The sequence below is a fragment of the Doryrhamphus excisus genome, chromosome 2 (genome assembly GCF_030265055.1).
Source record: "Doryrhamphus excisus isolate RoL2022-K1 chromosome 2, RoL_Dexc_1.0, whole genome shotgun sequence".
NCBI classification, from domain to species: domain Eukaryota; kingdom Metazoa; phylum Chordata; class Actinopteri; order Syngnathiformes; family Syngnathidae; genus Doryrhamphus; species Doryrhamphus excisus.
Window position 1 is genome coordinate 22,436,806 of NC_080467.1, and position 14,490 is coordinate 22,451,295.

The 14,490-nt window shown below is 51.7% G+C and overlaps 5 non-coding genes across 5 annotated transcripts; 4 read left to right on the plus strand and 1 right to left on the minus strand.

Annotated features, from left to right (window-relative positions):
• Positions 1-298: 298 nt before the first annotated feature.
• trnak-uuu (transfer RNA lysine (anticodon UUU)) lies at positions 299-371 on the minus strand. The gene has a single exon. It is a non-coding gene; the product is annotated as a tRNA-Lys (tRNA).
• Positions 372-709: 338 nt separating this feature from the next.
• On the plus strand, positions 710-791 carry trnas-cga (transfer RNA serine (anticodon CGA)). Its single transcript has one exon. It is a non-coding gene; the product is annotated as a tRNA-Ser (tRNA).
• A 5,169-nt stretch (positions 792-5,960) lies between these two features.
• trnaq-cug (transfer RNA glutamine (anticodon CUG)) lies at positions 5,961-6,032 on the plus strand. The gene has a single exon. It is a non-coding gene; the product is annotated as a tRNA-Gln (tRNA).
• A 585-nt stretch (positions 6,033-6,617) lies between these two features.
• Positions 6,618-6,691, plus strand: trnai-aau (transfer RNA isoleucine (anticodon AAU)). Its single transcript has one exon. It is a non-coding gene; the product is annotated as a tRNA-Ile (tRNA).
• A 598-nt stretch (positions 6,692-7,289) lies between these two features.
• Positions 7,290-7,363, plus strand: trnai-aau (transfer RNA isoleucine (anticodon AAU)). Its single transcript has one exon. It is a non-coding gene; the product is annotated as a tRNA-Ile (tRNA).
• The last annotated feature ends 7,127 nt before the right edge of the window (positions 7,364-14,490 follow it).

The following is a 14,490-nucleotide window of genomic DNA, read 5'->3' on the forward strand; positions in this document are numbered from 1 at the left end:
TGTGTTGGTGCCAGATGCACAGCTGGCACTGTGGCTAAGCTGGTCAAAGTGCCTGTCTCGTACTGTATCTTCAATTTAATTATTGAGAATGGTGTTTACCCACAGTCCTGGAACATCGCAAAGGTGCTTGGTCGAAAATGTTTACTTCAACAAGTTATTCCTTGTGTGCACGGTCATCTCCTTGGCCTTCTCGGTGTTGAGGATGAAGGAGCAGAAATCTTCTGGCATAGTGTACTTGACCACAGAAGGAGGATGAAAGAAGTAGGTTTATCATTTCAGGGAAGAGGCCTACCTTCACCGCCTGAACAGGGACTTGAACCCTGGACCCTCAGATTAAAAGTCTGATGCTCTACCAACTGAGCTATCCAGGCCTTTGTAGAATGAGGACAACTCACAAACTAAAATCTTCTGGCATACTGTACTTGACCTTGCAGAGAGGAGAGCTTCTTCTGTGGCTCTCAACAAAGGCGGTCGCATCTTTCCCCTCTCCTCCCTATCCCTTATCTTCCCTGCTTTGTTGTCCCTTGGTACTTTATGGAAACGATGTGAGGTGCCTGGCTTTTAACTAGCAGTGGAAAGACTTGTGTAGCCCCTCACACAAACCACGTGTCTTCCTCCCATGCACATGTTGCCAGCTGATCCTTGACATCAGCAACATTTTGGTTCTAGGACAATGAGGTCACCTGCCCCCATTGGTCTTTTCCAAGCAGTCACGGTGGCCGAGAGGTTAAGGCGTTGGACTCGAAATCCAATGGGGTTTCCCCGCACAGGTTCGAATCCTGTTTGTGACGCTTTGGTTGGGCATTTGTTGCCGCCATGCTGTTTACTTTTTGGTGGAGTACTGTTGGTTATGAGGGCCGGGGTGCTGTCCTTTCACGGTCCGCATTCTCTACACTGGTGGTCTAAATTTTGGGTAGAGGATAATGGGGTCCACTGTCCCCATTGATCTGCTTCTTGCAGTCTCGGTGGCCGAGAGGTTTGTTGCCACTCTGCTTTTGACATGCTGTTTTCAGCGGCCTTGTCAAGGGTGTTTCACAGGTGGGTGGTGTGATGTTGGATATGGGGGCCAGTGGGTTGTCACCGTTTTGTTGTTCCTGGAGCACATAAAGAAGAGTGGCCAGTATGGTGGGTCGAACCCATGAACTTGGCGTTATTAGCACCACACGCTGACCAACTGAGCTAACCGGGATAGCGGCTGAGAGCTGCTGGAATGACAAGGCGCTACGAAACACGTATAGGGCGGAGCCGCTCCGACCCACACGTCGGCTCCAAATCCCACCTCCCAGGGCTCTTCCGGCATCACTCCTCCCTCCCTGCTCCAGCGGCGGAGTGCCGTCTGACGACGTCGGGAGTGTCGTCCCCATCCAACTGGGAGCCAGTCGCCTTTCGTCAGCGGAGAGGAGTCACCGTCTACGCCTGTGGCTGTGCCTGTACTGTGGGAGTCCTACACACAATTTCCCGCTGTCCAGTTCGCCCAGCACGCCAACGCTCTTCCTCCACCAGGGATATTCCCCAGCTGCTGGCACTGCCCGCTCCAACCACACCGGCTGCGTCATCCGCTTTGGTGGGCCGACTTCAGGTGGAAGGTACGATATCCTGGGCGGGGGAAGCTTCTCCTACCACAGCATTAATTGACTCTGGGGCGGACGAGAACTTCATTGATAGCGGACTGGTCAGTTCTCTTAACATTCCTACTGTTGAGCTTATCCCCCACAAGAATGTCTGCTCGCTAGATGAACATCACCTGGCATGCATTACGCATCAGACGTGCACCATATCCTTGGTGCTGTCGGGTAACCACCACAAGGTCACTATTTTTTTTCTTATGCTCTCTCGCTCAGCTCTGTTAGTACTCGGCCTCCCCTGGCATCCCATGCGTGTGTTGTGATTGTGATGTTTTGTCATTCAGCGCCACTTTGCAGCGGCACATCCACTCGACAATTTAATTTGTTCTCCGACAGTGTTTCCCAACGTGGCATTGGTGGTTCAGTGGTAGAATTCTCACTTGCCAAGCGGGAGCCCCGGGTCCGGTTCCCGGCCAATGCAGTATATCTCAGCTTATATCTTTCTTTAGAGCTCATGTTGAAATAGTACAAAGGCTCTTTTCCTGCGAAAGGGCAGGATTCAGAATGACACCTGAAACGTAACAGACCGGACCACCCGAGAGTTAAGGTGGACAGCACTTAGTGAAACCTGACTGCAGTCATGCTGATGTAGTCTCTGTCGCGCAATTAGTCAGCACGTTTGGCTGTTAACTGAGAGGTTGGTGGTTCGAGCCCACCCAGGGACTCTCAATTCACACATTTGTTGGACTTTGGACTCCCTCCCTTGTATGAACATTTTTCCCCATTGGCGAACTGTTTTTGTGTTGGTGCCAGATTTGTGAACCATGTACTTCTTTTTGTCACTTGCCCTTCAAGAACGAATTGACATTGCATCCACAGCTGACGTGATTGTTGTGGATCCCATTACGCCAGAAGGTGCTTGAATCCAAAGAGTATGACATTGTGATGTTTTGTCATTCAGCGCCACTTTGCAGAGGCTCATCCACTTGACAGTTGAATTTTGTTCTCTTACAGTGTGTCCCCACGTGGCATTGGTGGTTCAGTGGTAGAATTCTCACTTGCCAAGCGCGGGCCACGCGCGTGTTGTTGACATTTGCTGCCAGCCAATCAGGATGCGACACAGACGTCAGACAAGTAAAGAGACTCGCCTGCCACGCGGGCATGATTACCATTACCATTACCATCGATCAGGGATGGCAACTGAATTAAGAATCAATGCCAGAAACCTGCAACAGGATTTCAGATAATGTTTTAATGCAGACTGGTCATGATGCCTCTGAAGTTCACCAAAGCAGACCTGACTTAAGGTGACTACACTTCCAAAGTTCCCAGTGATGACTGAACCTCTCGCTTCTTGTGTTCCCCGAGAAACTCGGTCAGCTGTGGATTTGATCAAAAAGGCCAGGTTAAGCAGAAAAAGGCCTGCTTAGCTCGCAGGGGCCGCGCTTGTGTTGTTGACATTTGCTGCCAGCCAATCAGGATGCGAGACAGATGTCAGACAAGCAGAGAGACTTTGGAGAAATGATGTCAGGTGTCCGAATCCCGTCTAAGCATCAGTCAAGTCACCATTTTCTTCTCCACAATATATTTTTTTCCCAATTAATCCCTATATGATTACAAACTATTCCTATCAGGCTTATATTGATACCAGTGCTTGAAATAAAACACAGAATCAATGCAATGTAACAAAGAATATTTATTCATCAGGTTGCCATGCCACACTCAAAAACGAATGAATACTAATCACAAGCTATGAATAATAAAAAAAAAAATGTTCATTTATTTTGCTGCCGTTATTTCTCCTTTTCATAAAAAGGAGAGGCCTGGAACTCCCTCCAGCTCATCTCTCTTTCCATCCCGTTCTCTCTATAGATAGAGAAGACTTTGGCAGGGCAGTAGATGTACTTCCCTGCTTGCCCTGGAAAGCCAGTGTGGATGTGGGGGCTGTTCGGATCCTGCTTTAGCTGCATCCTGCAGAACTGGCACTTTCGGACAGGGGGTGGAGGAGATTCCTCCCTCTTCCTCTTCTTCTGCTGTTTTTCCCTCCACCCTCTTTTTTGTATCATCGAGCTCTCGCTGGATGAAGTCTGTTTGACTGAACTCTTGAAATGGCATCTTGGGGTTTGTCAGACCTTCTGCACCATATTTTTGGAAAACTTTTGTGGGGCAATAAAAGTATCTGACAGGGCCCCGCTGATAAAAGTCATGTATTGATGTCCCATCCCCTTGATATTTTGATTTTGGTTGACGACAGCACAGACAAGTTTTTGTTTGAGTTTTTTTGACACGGGAGGTGGTTGCTCCTGCTCCAATGGGGTATGAGCAGGTGGTGGTGGTGGTGGTGATGGTGGAATGACCATAGCTGCAGGCAGTGTCACAGCAGAGGTAGTGCTTAGCAACTGCCAAAGCTGCTGTGTATGTTGCAGCTTCTCTGGGCTGGTATTTAGTGAAGATGATGTATTGAGAAATTTACTGTTGTGTTTTATGTATTTGGGAATATGCAATTTTGATGTTGGATGCAGCATGCTGTTGGGGTCTTTGTGGTTTCTCCCAAACCACAAGCTTGATCATGTCCTCGTGCCCGCGGTGTTTATTAAGGAGCTCGTCAATTGCCGACTTCTTTGGAGACGGCCAGCGCTTGTGGTCCAACACAAATACTCTCCCTGCCAGACGAAGAGCAGGGTACTTTTTTTCGCCAAAGACCCGTCTGGAAACAGCATTCAGGGAGCATATCAGTGCAAGGTCGAAAACAGGCGGGAGAGAAACGCCTGGCAGTTTCAGGTCCAGCAGACGCTGATAGTTCCAGCGACACACTCCTGTCATGGCCTGGGCCTGGAACAGCTCTGGGGAGACCTGCGTGCCGGTCACCCATTTGGCCTGGTGAAAGTGGTAGCCCTCCTGCTGCGATGTGCCTCTGATGGGGATCCAGACGGGGACTGCTGCACGCTCACCTGGCACGTGGTTTAACTGTATCGTTCCTCCACGGCGGTACAGTATGCCCCCTTCCACCTCAGGATCACTGAGGAAACCGCGCAGAATGTGGACACGTTGGATCCTCCATCTCTTTAGCATGGAGGGCTTATAAAGAGGGATGCCATTCGGATCTGTGGTCAGGTGAAAGTGCTTCAACACCCCTTCCACTCTCTGAATAAGCGTCCCGGGCGGAGGAATCTTTATCCTGCAGTGCTCACGAATATGCTGCTTGGTGGGATTTGCAGGCTGGATGCCACAGAAGACGTATGCATCCTGGAGCCTCTGCAGGTCTTCCTGGTCCACCACAGAGAAGGCAGCCGACGGGAACTGTGCGAAGGTGCCGTATAACGGGTGATATTCTGAGGCACACAGATGTGGCCTCAGTAACAATTGTGTCAGTTGTTTGCCATGCATCCCAGTTGAGGTGTTTCTCCGCAGAAGACTCTGCAACCCTGAACGGTGCGCAGCAATCTCTGAGAAACACAAATAACATATGAAATAATGACACTTAATAGAGTTAATTTCTACCTGAAGTTCAGGATGGATGTGGTGGGTGGGTGTAGCAGAAGCGGCCACAGCGCCACTCATGGACAAAAGTATATTACATTCATAGTGGCCTTTCTCTCTCATTGGAAATGAATGGGGAAAATTTAGCTCGTTTCAGCTGAACTATCCCCGCCAGCCGCACGGGAGACCGGGGTTCGATTCCCCGACGGGGAGTTCCTCTTTTGTATGTCACAATGTCAACAAACAAACCCTTCTCATTAGAACAAAACCTCTCTTAATCTTCTTCTCAAGGTGTTCAGGTGTCTTGTACAATCTGACAGTCTTTTGCTGCCAAATCATTCCAGTCGTGGATAATGGAGCTGACCAGGAAAATGCCAGCTGTGGGATTTCAACCAGTGCCTCCTGAGCGTAAGGAACCTTAATCTGGTCAGTTGACAGCTCAGCCCCTCTCTTCACCCGCCTGTCCAGAACATGCGGACGCAGGTCTGATGACACGACTGCAAAGTCGATCATAGACCTGCAGCCAAGGGTGTCCTGGTGCCAAGTGCACTTATGGACATCCCTATGTTCGAACATGGTGTTAGTTATGGACAAACTGTGGTTCGCACAGAAGTCCAATAACATCACACTGCCCGGGTTCAGATCAGGGAGGCCGTTCCTCCCAATCACGCCCCTCCAGGTCACACTGTCATTGCCCACATGGACGTTGAAGTCTCCCAGTAGAACGACGGAGTCACCAGGACTCCAAAAAGACCGGGTACTCCGCACTGCCGTTTGGCACGTACGCACAAATGACAGTTAGGACCTTTTCCCCAGCCCGAAGGCGTAGAGAAATTACCCTCAGTGAAGTTATATCAACGCTAATGTAATCTGACAGGATGTACTTCAGGGCCCGGCACTGTCTGTACCCTTGCAGGTTCCGTGGTGTAATGGTTAGCACCCCGGACTCTGAATCCAGTGGTCTAAGTTCAAGTCTTGGTGGAACCAAGGGATTGTCCTGTTGCCCTTGTATTTTCAGGGCAAAAAGGAGACGTTTGCACCGTGTGCCACCGCACCACCACCAGAGGTCAGCCCTGAGTATCGGCCGGAAGAAGGCATCCATCTGTAAGGTAGAATTACACCAAGAGATATTAATGCCGGGTTGTACCAATCGGGAACCTGTGGAAACGGTAATGCACATAAATTTACCTTTCGCCAGTGTGCTGCTGAATATGGGCTTACCTTTGACCTCTGTAACCTCGGGGTGCGCTATGGCGAATGGCCGACAATTAGCCGAGGCTGCTTCTGGAGCAGTGGATGTATTCATCAGGGACACTCGGCGGAAATCACAGCGGGAACTATTTGCAATAAGGGGCCCACTCCCAGGCACGCTAAACAATCTGTTTTCCTTGTTTTAGCTTGTTCCACCATCAAAAGCCAATTGTTACACTGTCCCGAAATACCTGTCAAGAGCACAAACAAGGTGTCCACCAGGTACCCACTTATCGCCCTCAGACCCCAGCGTACCGATTGAGTCTGCTTCGGGGTACATAAAATTTTAAAAAAACATAAAATATTGCAATGGTGTCCAGTGGCGGGTTAGCTCAGTTGGTCAGAGCGTGGTGCTAATAACGCCAAGGTCACGGGTTCAACCCCCGTACTAGCCACTCTTCTTTATGTGCTCCAGGAACAACAAAAGCCCAGGGCGGCAACTTACCGGCCCCCATAACCGACATCACACCACCCACCCTCGACAAGGCCGGGGAAAGGTAACGAAAACAGTATGTCAAAGCAGAGCGGCAAAAAACCTCTTGGTCACCAAGACTCAAGGAGCAGATCAATGGGGGCAGTGGACCCTATTATCCTCTACCCAAAATTTTACATCACGAGTGCAGAGAATGCGGACCGTGAAGAAACGACAAAAGCCCCCGTTGACAACAACTAACAGTACACCACCACAAGGAAAACAGCATGGCGGCGACAAAAGCCCAAAACCCCCCAGGCCCCATAACCAACAGCGCACAACCCAGTCAACTGCGAAACACCCCCATCAAGGCTGCCAACCGACCGGGGAAAGGTAAAGAAAACAGCATGGCAAAGCAGAGCAGCGGCAAACCTCTCGCCCACCGTGACTGCATGATCAATGGGGGCAGATGACCCCGTTGTCCGAGAAGCAAAAATTCGACCACGAGCACAGAGAATGCGTTCTGTTAAGGATGAGTTAGTTGATTTGAGCTGGAAACATTTGATGCAAAGGTGTCCTGTGGTTGGTTAGCTCAGTTGGTCAGAGCGTGGTGCTAATAACGCCAAGGTCACGGGTTCAACCCCCATACTGACCATCCATCTTTATGTGCTCCAGGAACAACAAAAGCCCACGGCGACAACCCGCTGGTCTCCATAACCAACATCACCCCACGCACCGGTGAAACACCCTCGACAAGACTGCCGAAAGACCGGGGAAAGGTAAAGAAAACAGCACGTCAAAGCAGAGCGGCAACAAACCTCTTGGTCACCAAGACTGCAAGGAGCAGATCAAAGGTGGCAGTGGACCCTATTATCCTCTACCCAAAATTTTACATCACGAGTGCAGAGAATGCGGACCGTGAAGGAACAAAAAAGCCCTCGTCCACAACACCCCGCCCCTCATAACCCCCCCGGTCCCCATAACCAACAGCGCACAACCCAGTCAACTGCGAAAACACCCCCATCAAGGCTGCCAACCGACCGGGGAAAGGTAAAGAAAACAGCATGGCAAAGCAGAGCAGCGGCAAACCTCTCGCCCACCGTGACTGCATGATCAATGGGGGCAGATGACCCCGTTGTCCGAGAAGCAAAAATTCGACCACGAGCACAGAGAATGCGTTCTGTTAAGGATGAGTTAGTTGATTTGAGCTGGAAACATTTGATGCAAATGTGTCCTGTGGTTGGTTAGCTCAGTTGGTCAGAGCGTGGTGCTAATAACTCCAAGGTCACGGGTTCAACCCCCATACTGACCATCCATCTTTATGTGCTCCAGGAACAACAAAAGCCCACGGCGACAACCCGCTGGTCTCCATAACCAACATCACCCCACCCACCGGTGAAACACCCTCGACAAGACTGCCGAAAGACCGGGGAAAGGTAGCCAGCCCCACGCAGCCAGGTCAAGCCCCCACCGCCAGAGATCCTCCGGCCCCGTGGGTGTGAGCAAAGCCAGGGCCGACTCCCCAAGACCCGCCCCCGAAGCATCTCCCTGAAAAGACCAGCAAGAGGCCATGGAGGAGCAATCCCAACCGGCAACAGGGCGCCAGCAGGCCGGAGGAGAGTCGCACCCCCGAGACCAGCGGGAGACCATACCCCACTAGGGCAGAAGGGCATCGAGGGCCACACACCTGTGGGCACAGGGGCGCCCCCGCCAACCGGGAGGGAGCCCATCCACGGCCGGAGGCGCCGCCCCCCCGCCCCCACACACCTCCAGGAAGCAGAACCCGGCCCGCCCCAGGTAACCCCAGGCCTGACTACCAACACAGGACCGCCCCGGCCAGGACAGAAGAGGCCCGGGCACACTGCCCCATGGAGGACCGGGCGGTAGAGATGGAACGCCTTTGCGCCAGACCCCCGCAAGGCCCCCCGTATATCTATATAGCCATATACACACACGCACACCCACACATATATATATATATAATTATAATAAAACTAATCATTATTTATCTAAGTATTAAAAACAATAAATACATAAAATAATCTCAGACACACGCAAGCACACACTGTGGACGTCCCCAGGTTGGGCGTCCGGGGCATCACAGGGCGGGGGACCCAGGGGTCCCAGACCCACAACCAGGCCCCGAGCCCAGGGAGGTACGGACCGCCAAGGGATAGCACCCCCAGACTCCCCTCGACCACGGCATCGGGGCTACGGCAGTGTGGCAGACAAAGGAGCGGGCGAGGGAAGGAGGCCCGCACATGAGCAAGCGGAGGGGGCGTGCAGGCGAGTGGTAAGGCGAGTGGTAAGGCGAGTGGTAAGGCGCTCCACCGCGCCGGCCGACACCCGCCGGGCAGCTCACCCCCGTGAGGGAGAGCCATAGCTCCAAGTCATGGAGAGGCCAAGCACCAGAGCCGAGGAGTTAAGACCAGCGCAAGGCCACCGACGGACCCCACCATCCACCGGGAGGGCCGACCTCCCCCCCGCCCCCAGAACCAGCAGCGCTCCACCCACGTACCAGAGAACCATCCCTGACGAGCCCTAAGGCAAGACTGGGGATGGGCAAAGACAGGGACAGCGATGCAGCAGAGCATAGGACCAGTGGCAGCAGACACCCAAACGCCCAGAAGAGCACCGTCCCCCCAGCAGGCCCCACTCCAAGGAGCATGTCCCCCATCCCCACACGCCACCCAGGCCCCCGTCCCCATGAGCAGGATCAGGCCACCACAGCACAGCAACCCCGAGCCACCACCGTAGACTTCAGGCCACCAGCAGCGCGGACCCCACTGCCTGGAGGCCGGTGAACGCCCCCCCAAGGGCACGTTGGTGCCCGCGACCCAGGACAGACCCAGGGAGGTAGCGCCAACCATGACCCTAGGGGCATCAGCTGGTTTGAAATTGACTTTTAATTACTGAAGTGTGTGTGAGGGTTGCCTTGCTTTTATGCTTTTAAGGATGTTCTTTTTCGTTGGCAGGTGCTGAGGGTCCAGAGCGGCAGCCTGTTGGTCCCCTTTTTTCCCACTTTTGGTTTACTGAGTCACGGATGCAGTGTGGTTTGGATCCCTCCCATTATGTTACCGCTGTCGTGGTAAGCCCCAGCCCAGGCCTCTTTTCTTTTTGACTCCTCCCATCACCACTTTATTTGTATTATTCATGGTTTGTCACTCATTTTAAGATAATCGTTTAATAAAATAACTACTTTTATCATTGTAAATCATGATCTTGTTCTGTGGGATTTGGGGGATTAATGTAGAGTTTGTGATTGATCAAACCTGTTACATCCTGGGGTGAAAGTCCCCAGGTGGCGTTGTCAGCAAACTACCTACCCCGCTCGCTTTGCCACACACGCAATGACACCACAGCCCCTCCATGCAGGCCAGTGATGCACCCAATCAGTCATCTGGGAAATATGGATTGTGTGTCCAAACTGGGGACAGATGCTTGTGTATACACCTTCAGAGATCAAGCACATGTCCTTGTTCCCATGTTTTTGTAAAAGTAGGAATTGAACGGCATTGTTTCCACCCAGTTTCGAACCGGGGATCTTTTACATGTGAATGGGGATCAATGGGGAATGGGCTGTGAAGAGGACTGGCGAGGTCACAAAGCAGTTGCCAAACAATGAATCACGACGATGTGTCCAAAGTGGGGGCAGAATGACAATTGTCCAAATTGACAAATATTTCTCCTTTGTAGGGAAAATTGTAGTTCATATAACATGTTCCAGAAATAATGGGCTTTTTCTCAACAAAACAAGAAATCACAATTGGAAATGAGGCTTGAAAGGTTTAAAAGCCAGCTGTGAAGAAAGCACCTGAGCCAACCTCAGGCTCACCTTAATGTCTCAGTGAACTCAAGGTTGGCTGGATGGGCGGGATTTTGAAGTTAAGGTCCTTTTTCCAAACTATTTGCCAAGTCACAATGCAAATCAGGATTATGCTGAAAACCGTGCTTGAACCAGGGACCTTCAGATCTTCAGTATAACGCCCTCCCACCTGAGATATTTCAGCTGCTAAAGTGGCTCTCAGTCTGGGCTAAAAGAAGGGCAGTGTGACACTGGGTCTGTGCCACATAAGTTGCTGTGTCCCTGGTCCAGTATGTTGTCATCTTGGGTTGGAATGTCTCCATGCTGGTAACAGGTGGGGAATACAGTCCGTTGATGAGAATAAGCGGTGCAGAAAATGGATGGATTTCATTGGTTGAAGTCTCCAGCTACCATAAAATTGTTCATGGTCCACTTTGGCCAATTGACACCACATCAAAGATGGCGGCGCGCACAGACGCAGCGGCTCACGGCTCTCCCTTTCAGTGCTTTTTTTGCTTATTTTATGTGTGTTTGTCTATGGACTCTATCCACGTATACATCGGCATTACACCACTACACCCGACAGGACCTTGTGGACATTGGCTACCGACACAAACTGGCAGTTTGCAGAGACTTTCATCGTCGACACAACATCCCAGACGAACTAGCGAGACCAACGGGCGCTCCGTGGATTGTTGTCGGGTCTGGAAAGAGGCGCAGGCGGCGTCAGGAGCACAAGCAGAAGCGGGGTCGCAGGTCCGGCCTACTGCTACGGCTACGAAACAACCCACATAAGCCACCCCTGCCCAGCCTGTACCTCACCAACGCCAGATCCATTACCCACAAAAAGGACGACCTGGAGTTACAGCTTGAGGGAAACCGCTACATTCGTGACTGTTGTGTTCTAATCATCACGGAGACCTGGCTCAAACCGACGATCCCCGATGCTAGCGTGCAGCTAGCCGGCCGCTCTCTACACCGCTGGGATCGAACAGAGGACTCCGGTAAGAGCAGAGGTGGGGGGGTCTTTATTTACGTGCATGAGGATTGGTGCAACAACAGCAAGATCATAGAGACTCACTGCTCCCCTGACATTGAGTACATGTCCGTAAGATGCCGGCCGTATTTTCTCCCGAGGGAGCTAACTGTTGTGATCGTCACCGCTGTTTACATCCCACCGGATGCTAACGCTAGCACAGCACTCTCTCTCCTGTTGAACGTCATCAATGAACATCAGCGGGCCCACCCTGATGGCGTTCATATTATAGCCGGGGACTTTAATAAGGCCAATTTAAAGACTGTACTCCCGAAGTTTCATCAGCATGTCAAGTGTCCAACGCGAGGAGCAAACACTCTTGATCATGTTTGCTCAAACATAAAGCACGGCTACAGAGCAACACCACTCCCCCACCTCGGATAGTCAGACCATCTCTCCCTGCTGCTCACTCCTGCATACACCCCCCTCACACGCAGATCCAGACCCACCAAAAAGATCATCACCACATTGCCGGAAAATGCACTCAGTGAACTTCAGGACTGCCTCCAACACACAGACTGGGACCTATTTCAACATCAGGACCTGGAAACATACACAGTGACAGTACTAGACTATATCAAGTTTTGTATGGGAACTGTGTCTGTGGACAAAGTCATCCGGATTTTTCCAAACCAGAAACCCTGGATGACCAGCCAGGTCCGCTCCCTCCCCAAAGCCCGCGACTCTGCCTTCAGGTCAGGCGACAGAGCTCTGTACAGTACGGCTCGAGCTGACCTGAGAAGAGGAATAAAAACAGCCAAAGCGGACTACAACAGGAGGATAGAGTCCCACCTCTCCAGCACGAGAGGTGTGGCAGGGACTGCAGAGCATCACTAACTTCAGAGGACGTGATGTCAGGAGACCTGAGCGTGTCTCTGGCAGAGGAACTCAACAGTTTCTTTGCCCGCATTGAAACACCACAGCCACACTCATCTTCTCCAGCCCTGCCCCCAGCTCCTCCCGGCCCCACGACGACCCCCCCCCCCCCCCCCATTAACTGTAAGAGAGCATGACGTGAGGCGTGTGCTCCAAGCAGTGGACCCCAGGAAGGCCCCGGGCCCTGACAGCGTACCTGGAAAGGTTCTCCGAGCACGTGCACACCAGTCCGGAGTCTTCTGCAGGATTTTCAACCTCTCCCTGGCCCAAGCAGTCATCCCCACCTGCCTGAAATCCGCCACAATCATCCCCATCCCGAAAAAGTCACCCGCATCCAGCCTCAGTGACTATCGCCCTGTTGCCCTCACACCCATAATCATGAAGTGCTTTGAGAGACTGGTCCTCCAGCACATAAAAGGCTGTCTCCCCCCCCCCCCACTCGACCCCCACCAGTTTGCATACCGGGCGAACAGATCCACAGAGGACGCCATCGCCATAGCCCTGCACGCGGTGCTGAACCACCTGGAACAACAGCACAGCTATGCCAGGATGCTCTTTGTGGATTACAGCTCGGCCTTCAACACCATCATCCCGGACATCCTAACTACAAAACTGGACACCCTAGGCCTCCCTCCCCTCACATGCAGATGGATCAAGGACTTCCTAACAAACAGACCCCAGACTGTGAGACTCGGCCCCCACCTTTCCTCCACCCGCAGTCTGAGCACCGGATCACCACAGGGCTGCGTGCTGAACCCCCTCCTGTACTGCCTCTACACACACGACTGCAGTCCGGCCCATGAGAGCAACATCATCGTCAAGTTTGCTGACGACACCACAGTGGTCGGACTGATCTCACAGGGAGACGAGGCAGCTTACAGGGAGGAGGTCCAGAGGCTGACGACCTGGTGCTCCGACAACAACCTAGCCCTGAACACGCACAAAACAAATGGAGATCATCGTGGACTTCAGAAGGAACAGAAGTGACCCCCCCCCCCCTCTACATCAATGGCGAGTGTGTGGAAAGGGTCCACACATTCAGGTTCCTGGGAGTCCAGATCTCCGGCGACCTCTCCTGGACAGACAACATCACAGCTGTCATAAAGAAGGCCCAGCAGTGTCTACACTTCCTGAGAGTCCTCAGGAGGAACAACCCGAACAGGGAGCTGCTACTGGCCTTCTACCACTCGTCCATCCAGAGCCTGCTGACCTACTGCGTTTCCACCGGTACGGAAGCTGACTGAGTCGGACAGAGGGAGGCTTCAGAGGACAGTCGCGGCAGCACAGCGCATCATCGGCTGCCCTCTCCCCTCCCTGACGGACATCTACTCCACCCGGTGCCTCAGCAGAGCTCGCAACATCATCAAGGACAATTTACATCCCGGTGCTCAGCTGTTTGACCTGCTGCCCTCCGGCAGACGCTACAGGTGCATCAAGGCAAAAACAAGCAGACTGAGAAACAGCTTCTTCCCAAGAGCCATCACCACCCTGAACTCAGACATACAACGTACAAATGTGCAATATTTTCCATCACTGCCTCTGTTACTATCTCAATCATATTTATTTATTTAACAACCATTACAATACACTCATATGTAACTTTACTCATCTGTATACACCAGACATTATTTGCACTATGACCCATTGATCATTGCACTAAAATTAATATATCTGCTCCTGCATATGCTCCTGTGCAATACTATGTGTATATTTTGGATATCTTGTATATATCTTGTTAAATAGTCTTTTTTTCTCTACTTTATATACTTTTTTGTTTCTTTAAACTTGACTACTTCACTGGAAGGAGAAGCTCTCCAATTTCGTTGTACATCTTGTATAATGACAATAAAGGCCATTCCATTCCTATGGAACTTTATGCTGTGCCATGCGGGGTACGCCATATGGCTGAGACGGAACCTCACAAAGTTTGAAAAAAAGAAGATACCCGTATGGACATACTTTGAGGCTAATGTAAAGAAGGCCATGTCGATATGCCGGGCCGCCAACCAAGAAAGCTTCGAGAACTCTTTTACAGAAGGGAGCAGCCTAATCTCAGTAGCAGACA